We start from the raw sequence: 12352 nt of genomic DNA on the forward strand, positions 1-12352 counted from the left end.
CACACAAAGAGAATCATATATTGGTTCTACTTTTACTTGAACATTGCAACATAAATGGTGTTAAACAACATGTACCAATTATTTGAAATACAGTGAAAAAGTGGAAACTTTTGAAGTCAATCAAAGAGAGATATAGGAACTTGCAATAAACTTGATAATCATTGGCTTGTGACACTCCATTTCTTCCACTTTCTTCGTCTCGGACGATGTTTGCATTGACGATGAATTGAATGAAAGTACATTGAAATTTGATTTTGTTGAAACTATAAAATGTAGTTTTATAAAATTTACAATATTTCACGCAGAATCCAGCCAAATTTACATCCAATCGAAACATACACTTCATCGCATCATAAAAAGTTGAAAAAAAGAAGTCAATTGCATTAAAATACATTAACAAATAAAATCAAAAGAAATAGAACAACAAAAATATGATAAAACTATTTGTCCATAAATGTATAATGAAACTGCCTTCTATAGTAACTGCGATCGGGAGAGGCTTGGACCATTTAATGGCAGAACTGACTTCCGAATCAGATTAAACTGGTAATAGTGAAAAAAGAAAAAAAAAAAACCCTTCTACAGTGCATGATGATGAAGACCATACCAATTGTAGTTTGAGCTTTGATTCAACAAAATAGCCAAAAACAAAAAAGGGTTATCTTTCATTATCTTAATTAAGTAAGTTTAAAGAAATTATGGTGTCACCTAACTTAACACGTAATTTTGTCATGTGAATTAAAGCATGCATCAGGAGCTAGCATATAAAAAACAATGAAAGAAACAAATTTAGTCAATAAAATTACCATAAGCAAATAAAAGCAAAAGAATCAGAACAACAAAAGTGTAATGAAAGAACCATGTATAGTGCATGATGATGATGAGTGAAGAGATGAAGACCATACAAATGGTAATTTGAGCTTAAGTTCAACAAATTAGCTAAAATTCTCAAAGAGGGTACCTTTGATTTTGATGGATGATGAAGCGAGAAACTGAAAAGAGTATGAATAAGCCATGAAACTCAGGATGGATAGCGTCAAAGAAGATCAATCAAAACGAACCAAAGAAGAGAAATAGGAAGATTTTCTATGGCGCTATCCCTCCTGAGCTTGATAGATTCTTTCACACTAAAATACAAGAGAGCTATAACAAAATCACTAGTATTGAAATGAAGGTTATAATAAACCCCTATAAATAAAAAATTTAAAATGCTTGATAGCTAGGTAGCTACCATTATTATGAAACATTTAATGCTTCTGATACATGGTGGGGAGGGACGTAACAGAGGTATTTATAGAAGCAGAGAAGGGGAAGTACGTGGGCACATTCAGAAAATTGAAACATAGATTCAATATAAAATATAATAAGAGTATAGCTCCAAATTGGTACTTAAGAAAAAAACAGTGACCTATTAAATGCTTTGATGAAGTAATTTTTTTTAATTTATTTTAATATTATAGCTCAAATCAACTATGTAGATTTAAATAAAGATGATTCGGTGAAGGTATACGTGAGTCGATCAATCTCAAATCAATGTATGAGATCGGTTAATATTGTGTAAATATTCATCCGATTTATTTGTTTATAAAAATTACTATGTCTCACAATATATGTCCATTTGAAATATATATTTTGTTTCATCTTTAGAACACAAATAACAAATTTTTATTATTTTCACGGATATATTCTTATTTATTGTATTTTAATTCACATAACTAGTCAATTAAAAATGTCAACTTGCATATGTTAGTGGATATTTGTGTTGAGGTTGTTCAATTTGATGTTATTCGGTCAATTGAAAATATTATGTTGATATGTGATCCACGGGGATGGGGATCATTTTGGATGGAGGGACGGGGAGTAAAATAGACATTTAGGTAGACTAATAAATTTTACTATACTTTTGTAAAAAAAAAAAAAAAGTATACAACACTTTAGACTTGGTTTAAGACTTTAAAATTTGTGACCAAATCAAACTTTGATTTTACAAAATCTAACTCTTCTAGATATTCTCTTGCCACACTCAAGAACCAATCAGTCTTGATAAAAGTTATAAACAAATAGACTTGGGTGCCTCCTAAGAAGCCATATGTAAAAAAGCCAGCATCACTGTTTTCACTAGTATTAAAACACAAGTACACTAATTTGAGATTTTTTTTTTATCATATGGTTGCTTTGGTTGCATAAAAGGGTGGTTAATAGTTTTTCCAATTTTACTATGTCTTGCTTTATGTCCTTTGAATGCCCCTGCCGACTACCATAGAGTCCATACCTTTCTTTTCTTTTCTTTTTTTACATCAAAAAATTTAGAGTGAGGCGGTGATACCACAGTGTAAAGCAGAGAAGATTTTAGAACTCTTAGAATACTTATAAAGATAATTATATTTATTTTCCTCTAAAAACACTAGCGAAACTTAAAACTCAGGACTTCGCAGATTCAAGACCTGTCTTTTTATTACTATAACAAACCCTTACCTTTCCTTTCTATGGAGAAAATACGTACACTTTGGAACAAAGAATTAAATTATATTTATGAACTGGTTTCAACTCACAATTAATTATCTCATTATGAGGATTGATTGTATCTCTGATTTTGGGTGTACAACATGATTTCATCCACCATGGTTGGTCTAGGAACCACTATTCAACTTGGACTTGGAACAAAATTTTGTTAGATAGAGTTTTTATATTTTGTGTTGGTACATTTATGGAACAAATTGTTTTTGGTAGAACGAGACATGTGAATTTCATGGCCGGTCTAAGGTACGATAAGTGTTGAGATGCATGAGAGTTCAATAAAGAAAAAAAATAATTGATGGAAATATTAATTTTAGTATTGATAGTGTTAGAGAGTTCGATGGAGTGTCAGAAGAAACACGTCAATGTTTCAAAATTATAAGAGATAGGCGCCACATTTTCACCCAGAATTTTAAAATTATCTTATATATTCAACATTTTATCTATTCATCGTCAATATGAGATTTAACCACATACTCATATTTGAAACTCAACAATCTTCTCTCAAGTGTGAATTACAACATCCTATAGTTGATCAAATATCAGGTCCCGAATTTATTCTCGCTCATCCACACCAAGTCAAATCAGGTTCTTATACCGCTTAATTTTAGATGAAGATGTAGTAGTGTCTTCCTCTATCATGATCCTAAAGTATTGACAATTTATTTCTCTCATGCTTTCCCAAACTCCCCAATTAACATAAATACTCAAAAAAAAAAAAAGCTTGATAGAAAGAAGATGATACATTGATACACTTTATATAGTGATCCAAGGGTAACTAAGACATCATTTAATTTTGTGAACATATTTTATATTTTTATTTTCTAAAATTTGTAAAGAAGAAGAATAATATGAAGAATTTTATACGAACTAACATTAGATCATAGATACAAGATTATAGCATATTGTGAGTTGGGAATAACGAAGGCGTACCTTTATTAAACGAGTAAAACTAAATTAAACGAGTCTTGATTATTAGAGTGTCTGACTCGTGATAATTTAAGCTATTTACAACAATTCATAGAAGATGGATAAAATGTGTCTATACATTGATATTATACCAAAACACTTATTAAATTTGATTGATTTTTTACACAAAAATCACCTAAACAATATTAGATGTAGGATATAGGTAATCCAATTATAGTTAAGAACTGAACTTCATATTTATAATTTTTTGTTAGACATCGGAATATATATACAAGACAATGGAATTAGTCAATGGATTATGTATGTGGCTAGTAGATAAAGTAAGGGCTTCATTAATGACTTGATCTTAGTGGACTTATATACCCAACAATATAACATGGTTTATTCCTTCTTCCTCTCCTTGGTGTCCTCTTGTTCCCTCTTTTTCATGAATCAAATTCTATCATTATTTTCTTTTCTTCTTTTGCACTACTAATTAAATTAAAATTTGAGAAATATGTTAGATTAATTAAATTTCCTTTCTTTAAATGTGCACTTAATGATTTAACCATATTCATTTTTACAAATAAATAACATGTGCGGAAAATCTTTTTTACTTCTTTTCATTTTTTTTGAAGCATTCTTTTCATTTATTATTACTCAAAACATTTGCTACCATTGTTTCAATAAAAAAAAAAAAAAAAACATTTGCTAACATATCTTACTTCCTTTCATTTCTTAGTCAAATCCATCTTTCAAGCCCTAGAGTGCATAAGAAACTCATTTAAATTAATTACTTTGATTTCATAATTTTAGTCTCGAGTTGCTAATAGTTTGTCAATTGACGAATTCATTAATTTTTTATTTTTGTTATTTTGTCGACTTATGCTAAATCTTTGGATGGTGAATCATGTTTGTTTGAATGATAATTACGATATTTTGTTAGATTCCTTGAATTTTCTTTATTTTATCATATATATATATATATATATATATATATATATATATATATATATATATATATATATATATATATATATATATATATATATATATATATATATTAATTGTCTTTATTTTATATTGTTTTTGTGAACTCATTTATTAATATTCTTTTTTCAACAAAAAAAAATGAATAGCCAATTTGAACTTATTGGTGAGATTTGAACTCACCACCTCCCAACTCTGCAACATTAGGACAAAAAAGTCGCTGACTACTAGATCAATCACCAATTCATGATCTTTAGTGTCCGAATAAATACTTAAAGCAATATTTTAAATTATGGGCTTGGAAAAAAATTGATGAGGCTTCAATTTTTTGGAAGTCCTAAGTTAGGGGTCTGATTGCCCTGACCCAAAACTGGGTTTGACCATAAATAGTCCATATTCTTCGAGTGTTTATTTAGTTCATTTATAGTTGGTGCAAGACTAATAATTCACACTTGGAACTCCAACTATCTCTCCTTCTAGTTTGTTGAGTTTCTCAGATCACCATACTTGATCAATTACAGTTGGATTCACTATAATTTTCCCAATCAAGCTGAAAAAGTATCTAACATCACTTATTCGTGTTGGGTTTTTGTATGATTGGCTACATTTTGCAAAAACATATTTTAGCCAAGTGTTGAGACAAGTGTGCTGACCCCAAGTGTTGTGACAAATGTTGTTACACTTTGGAACAACACCTGACTCTGTTCCTGCGCGCGCCAGCTGGATGTTATTATTTTCTACTCAATCTTTTGAAGATCTGTTTGAAGAATTTGTTCAAGGTATCTTGCAGAAGAAGGCGCACGTGTTTAATGTGTTTCATGAGGCAGCCAAACCCTAGTTTTATTTTCCAAAGGAATTATATTTTTGGAAAATATATTTTTGCGGTTTCAAAAATATAACTATTATTTTCAGAAATATATCACTGCTGCCGCAATTCTAGAAGCCCTAATTTTGTCTTGAAGCCCAAGTCGTTCTACTACTATAAATACGAAGGCAAGCATAAGGTTTCAAGTATCTAAAATCGTGTTCTTACAAAGCGTGTGTTTTAGGGATTTTAGAGTGTTAATTGTGAGCCTATCTTGTGTCTCATTGATGCAAGCTTAGGACCTGAGTGTTATTGAGTTGTAAGTGTGAACTTCTCCTAAGCTTTGAAGTACGGAGATTGTTCTATTGTGTTGTGTGGTTTACTCGCAAGCTTTTAAGCAAGAGTGAATCCTAGTTTTTAGGAGTGTGTCTCCAATCGTTGTAATCGTCTGAGTTGAATAGCAGCGCTGTCTGTGTTGCTAAGGTGGGAATTGGGACGGGGTCTCATATCTAGGAGTTCCTAGGTAGAAGGGTCATTGGGTAGTGATTAAGTGAGAAGTTGTAAACGGGTGAGTTTAGCTTCGAAGTAATACTGCTGATAGTGGACTTCATTCCTGGATTGGTATCCCCCAGAGTAGGCTTTAGGCTGAACTGGGTTAACAACTCTCGTGTGTTATTTACTTTACTGTTTGTATTGTTTTATGTTATTTGCTCTGTTTATAGACAAGTGTTGGCGCACGAGTAACAACATCTGTCTACAACAGACAAGTGTTGCTACACCTTGAGCAACACCTGTCCACTGTGTGCCAGGAATTTCAATTGGCATCAGAGCAGGCACCCTGTTCTGAATTTTAGGGTGAGCTCCAGGGAAACTTTTTCTGGCAAGGATGGACAAAGAAGGAGGTTTTGTTACCAGACCACCTCTTCTGGTTGGTGCTTCAAACTATGACTATTGGAAGTCCCGCATGATGGCCTTTCTAAAACAAATTGACAGCAAGACTTGGAAGGCAATTCTGAGAGGATGGACTCCACCTGTGAAGATGGACAAAGATGGTAAACCAACTCTTGAGTTGAAATCTGCTGAAGAATGGTCCAAAGAAGAAGATGAGCTTGCTCTTGCAAACTCAAAAGCTTTATATGCGCTATATAATGGTGTTGACAAGCACATATTCAGACTCATCAAAAAGTGTGTTTGTGCTAAGGAAGCTTGGACAATTCTTGAGACTGTTCATGAAGGTACCTCTAAAGTGAAGTTGTCTAAGCTACAACTCCTAACAACTAAGTTTGAGAATCTTAGAATGAATGATGATGAAACCATTCAGGATTTTCACATGACCATACTTGACTTTGACAATCAATTTGATGCCTTGGGTGAAAAGATACCTGAAGAAAAGCTGGTAAGAAAAATGCTCAGGTCTCTACCTAAGAAGTTTGACATGAAAGTCACAGCTATAGAAGAAGCAAAGGATATCACAGATATGAAGCTAGATGAACTGGTTGGTTCACTACAAACCTATGAGGTAGCTGCAAATGAAAAGATGGATAAGAAAAACAAAAGTATTGCCTTTGTTTCAAATGCTGAGGAAGAAGATCAACTGAGTGATACAGAGTCTGAACAAAGCATCTCTGATGCAATGGTTCTTTTGGGAAAACAATTTAATAAAGTACTGAAGAGAATGGACAAACGCCCTAAGACAGGTGCAGCTGACATTGGGCGCAACACTTACAGGAACTTCAGAAAACCTGTAACAGATGAAAAATCAGCTCCAAATAAAGGTGTTCAATGCCATGAATGTGAGGGGTTTGGTCACATTAGAAGTGAATGTGGTACCTTTCTGAAGAAACAAAAGAAGGGGTTAACTGTAACTTGGTCAGATGAAGATTCTGAAGGAGAAACTGATACTGCAAAGGCTATACATGTATTGACAAGTGTTTGCACATCTGACACTGAATCATGTGAAGAAGAACTGACCTTTGATGAACTGGCTGATTCATATAAAAAGCTGTGTCTGAAGAGTGCAGAAGTCTGCAGAGTCTCTGAAGAACAAAAAGAAACAATCACTAAGTTGGAAACTGAGAGAGCTGCTAATATGTCAAGAATCTCTGAATTTAGTACTAAATGGGAAGATAGTTTAAAGATCATTGAGGAACAGAAGGCAACTATCATCAACTTAGAAGCTGACAAGATCAAACAACTGACTGAAATAGCCCATCTAAATGAAGAGGTAACTGAATTAAACTCTCATCTTGAGAATTTAAAGAAGCATGTTCTTAGGCTATTCAAAGGAAGTGATCTAGATGAAATCCTGGAAACTCTGCCAGTTCCTAGCAAATCCAAAACTGGTATTGGGTATGAATACAAAAATGTTAATAGGATTATGGATTACAACAAAGAGGGGAAATATATGCCTGAGATAAGGAAACAACCACCTCCAAAAATGCATGACAGGATGTCGCCACACCTGTCTCCTAGACAGCAGAGACAAGTGTTGCCACATGTGGCACCACATCAGCAAAGATGGCAGAGACCTAGGTTTATACCTAGACCAAGAAGCAGGTACCATTCATGGAGATGTCATCACTGTGGAAGAAAGGGGCACATAAGGCCCTATTGCTACAAACTGTATGGTTATCCAAGTGAAACTCCACAAGAATCTGATCAAACCATCACTAAAACAAAGATGGAATGGAAGCAAAAAGATGATACAACAAATACCAAGGAGTATACAGCTGAAAGCAGTGGGAAAAGTTTGATTGCTCATACATCTCTCAGAGCATCATCAAAAGAAGATTGGTACTTTGATAGTGGTTGTTCCAGACACATGACTGGTGTTGAAAAGTATTTGAAAGAGGTAAAATCCTATGCCACAAGCTTTGTGACATTTGGAGATGGAGCAAAGGGGGAAATCAAAGGTATTGGAAGACTGATTGACAATGGTCTACCAAAACTTGAAAATGTTCTCCTTGTAAAAGGCCTAACTGCCAATCTAATTAGTATAAGCCAACTATGTGATCAAGGCATGAGAGTCAACTTTACAAAAAATGAATGTCTAGTCAGCAATAATGAAGGAAACATCCTTATGAAGGGTGTTAGATCAAAAGACAATTGCTACTTGTGGACTCCTCTTGAAGAAGCTATTGTATCTACATGTCTCTTAACTAAAAATGAAGAGGTTAAGCTGTGGCATCAAAAATTAGGACACCTTAACCTGAAGAGCATGAAGAGAGTCATATCAGAAGAAGCTGTCAGAGGACTACCAAGTTTACAAATACAAGAAGGCAATATCTGTGGTGAATGTCAGATTGGGAAGCAAACCAAAGTGTCGCACCAGAAGTTGCAACACTTGTCCACCTCTAAAGTTCTTGAGTTACTACACATGGATCTGATGGGGCCCATACAAGTGGAGAGTCTTGGAGGTAAGAAATATGTACTTGTTGTTGTTGATGACTTCTCTAGATATACTTGGGTCAATTTCATTAGGGAAAAATCTGAGACTTTTGAAGAATTCAAAAATCTTTGCTTACAACTTCAAAAGGAGAAAGATTGTGGAATTATAAGAATTAGAAGTGACCATGGTAAGGAGTTTGAGAACTCTAAATTTGCTGATTTTTGTGCTGCTGAAGGAATAATTCATGAATTCTCTTCACCAATTACACCTCAACAAAATGGTGTGGTTGAAAGAAAGAATAGAACCTTACAAGAATCTGCTAGAGTAATGTTGCATGCCAAAAATGTTCCTTACAAGTTCTGGGCTGAAGCCATGAATACAGCATGTTACATTCACAATAGAGTAACATTAAGGAAAGGAACTGCTACAACATTGTATGAACTATGGAAGAATAGGAAGCCTACTGTGAAGTACTTCCATGTGTTTGGGTCAAAATGTTATATTTTGGCAGATAGAGAACCTAGGAGAAAATTGGATCCCAAAAGTGATGAGGGGATATTTTTAGGTTACTCAACCAACAGCAGAGCGTACAGGGTTTTTAACTCCAGAACAAGAACTATGATGGAATCAATTAATGTTGTTGTTGATGACAGTGATACAACAAGTGCAGATCCAGCTGAAGAGACAGATGTCATAACACCTGTCCCAACACCTGATGATGATCAAACTGAACCTGAACCTGATCAACATTCTGAGTCTATTACAGAGGTTCCTAGACCAAACAAGGGACCATCTACTAGAACACAGAAGAATCATCCTCTGGAACTTGTCATTGGAAATCCAAATCAAGGAATTGCAACAAGAAGATCAAAAGAAGCAATCTCCAATTCATGCTTCATATCAAAGATTGAACCAAAGAATGTTAAAGAAGCTTTGACTGATGAATACTGGATCAATGCTATGCAGGAGGAACTAACTCAGTTCAAAAGAAGTGAGGTATGGGATCTAGTACCTAGACCAGATGGTATAAACGTTATTGGCACAAAGTGGGTGTACAAGAACAAAACTGATGAAAATGGTGATATTACTAGAAATAAAGCCAGACTTGTAGCACAAGGATACACCCAGATAGAAGGGGTAGATTTTGATGAGACTTTTGCTCCAGTTGCTCGCTTGGAGTCCATAAGATTACTCTTGGCTGTGGCATGCATTTTGAAATTCAAGCTATATCAAATGGATGTAAAAAGTGCATTCCTAAATGGCTATCTAAATGAAGAGGTATATGTTGAGCAACCAAAAGGGTTTGTAGATCCAAGCTTTCCTAACCATGTTTACAAACTAAAGAAAGCACTTTATGGATTGAAACAAGCCCCTAGAGCATGGTATGAAAGGTTGACTGAATTTCTTATCAGCCATGGATACAAGAAAGGTGGAAATGATAAAACCTTGTTTGTAAGAGAAGAGAAAGGGAAGCTAATGATAGCTCAGATATATGTGGATGATATTGTATTTGGTGGAATGTCGCGACAAATGGTGGAACATTTTGTGCATCAAATGCAATCTGAATTTGAAATGAGTCTTGTAGGTGAACTAACTTATTTTTTAGGTCTTCAGGTCAAACAAATGGAAGACACCATATTTATCTCTCAAGAAAAATATGCAAGAAACATTGTGAAGAAATTTGGTATGGAAGGTGGCAGTCACAAAAGGACACCTGCACCTACACACTTGAAGCTTACCAAAGATGAGAAAGGGGTTGATGTGGATCAAAGTCTCTATAGAAGTATGATTGGGAGCTTACTATATCTCACAGCTAGCAGGCCTGATATCATGTTTGCAGTTGGTGTTTGTGCTAGATACCAATCTGAGCCTAAGATGAGTCATCTGACTCAAGTAAAGAGGATCTTCAAATATGTCAATGGAACATGTGGCTATGGTATTCTATACACTCATGGTAATGATTCTACCTTAATTGGATATTGTGATGCAGATTGGGCTGGAAGTGCTGATGATAGAAAGAGCACCTCTGGTGCTTGTTTCTTCTTGGGAAACAATCTAGTATCTTGGTTTAGTAAGAAGCAAAATAGTGTGTCTCTATCAACAGCTGAGGCAGAATATATAGCAGCTGGGAGTAGTTGCTCTCAATTGTTATGGATGAGACAAATGTTGAAAGAGTATAGTGTGGAGCAAGATGTCATGACACTTTACTGTGACAATCTGAGTGCTATAAACATTTCTAAAAATCCTATTCAACATAGTAGGACTAAGCACATTGATATACGTCATCATTTTATAAGGGAGCTTGTAGAAGAAAAAATTGTTACACTTGAGCACATTGCATCGGAAGAACAATTAGCAGACATTTTTACTAAAGCGTTGGATGCAAGTCAATTTGAAAATTTAAGAGGCAAACTTGGAATTTGCCTTTTTGAAGACAAATAGCAGTTACAGCAGGCAATGCGTGTAACTACCTCTCATCACTTTAAGTTACACGCAAATCAAGGAAGTTCTCATTCAACTTCCCACAACCTCCATCAAACCACAATCATTACTCCTCATTCATTCTCTCTCTCACGCTCAAAAACTATCCATCTTCCGCATCAACATTTCTCCAACCTTGTCTTTTCTCAGAAAACTTCAATTCCAAATCATGTCGAACTCTGTCAAATCTTCACCAACAAAGTCAGATGCTACTCCATCACTACAAAAGGTGGTAATCGATGCTGTTCCTCTGACCACCATACCTTCCACAAGTCCAATGATGAGGAGAAAATCTGTTGCAAAGAAGGATAAATCATCTCGAACAAGTACAAATCCTTCATCTCCCTCCGCTTCGATTAAAGTTTCAAAGCGTAAGAGCAAGAAATCGAAGTCTGAATCAAGAAGAAGTTTTACAATGTCTGAACTGCATGTTGATCCACTTCCATCGAGTGGTGTTGCTACTCCTGTCGTAAAAGCTGCAGAGGTTAATGTTGACACATCTGGTAAGAACTCACTTAATCAAAACTCTGATGCTCCAAATTCTGTTGAAAACCTAGGTTTAGAGAAACCTACTGTGTCTGAAAATTTGGGGAAAAGTGTTCCTAACTCCCCTGTTGCTGATGATGATAATATTGGTGCTTCTACTGAGACCAATAATCCTGTTGCTAATGAGTCCATTAAGAAAACTGCTCCTGAGACACATGTTGCGCCGAATGTTGCAACACATGGCGCTGCGCCAAATGTGGTGCCAGATGTTACCACATCTTTGGCACAAGAAAACCTTGTGGACTATTCTGAGTCTGATGAGAGTCCCCCACCTAAGGATACTGATAAAGAAGCTGGTTCTGATAAAGTTGTAAATGAAACTCCTGAGGTGATAATTGTTAATGAAAATGAAACTACTGTTAGTGATAAGGCTAGTCCTGCACATTCTGAAGCTAGTGTGGCTAGGAGGACTAGAAGTAGGGCTGGTAAAGCTGTAGAGGCTACTAACACACCTGTCCAAACTCCCAAACCCTCTAAGCCTGGAAAGGCTACTGGTAAAAAGCCTGTGTATGGACCTCCAAAACCTGTCAGTAAAGTGGTCCCTAGGTCAGAGACCAAGAAAAGAAAGGCTCCTCCAACTAGTGATTCTGATTTTGAACCAGAGACAGATGTTGCTGCATCTGGCAGCACATCTAGGAAAAGTGTAGGAAGGAAGAAGGTTCCTCAATCTGTTCCATCTGCTCCATTAGATAATGTTTCATTTCATCTGGAAAATG

At 35.1% G+C, this 12352-nt stretch overlaps 1 long non-coding RNA gene across 1 annotated transcript; it reads right to left on the bottom strand.

Annotated features, from left to right (window-relative positions):
* Window positions 1-1332, bottom strand: LOC123923444. The gene is made up of 2 exons (XR_006814401.1): window positions 962-1332; window positions 1-340 (listed from the first exon to the last, which is right to left on the bottom strand). It is a non-coding gene; the product is annotated as an uncharacterized LOC123923444 (long non-coding RNA).
* Between the last annotated feature and the right edge of the window lie 11020 nt (window positions 1333-12352).

This window comes from Trifolium pratense, linkage group LG4, assembly GCF_020283565.1.
Source record: "Trifolium pratense cultivar HEN17-A07 linkage group LG4, ARS_RC_1.1, whole genome shotgun sequence".
Taxonomy (NCBI): Eukaryota; Viridiplantae; Streptophyta; class Magnoliopsida; order Fabales; family Fabaceae; genus Trifolium; species Trifolium pratense.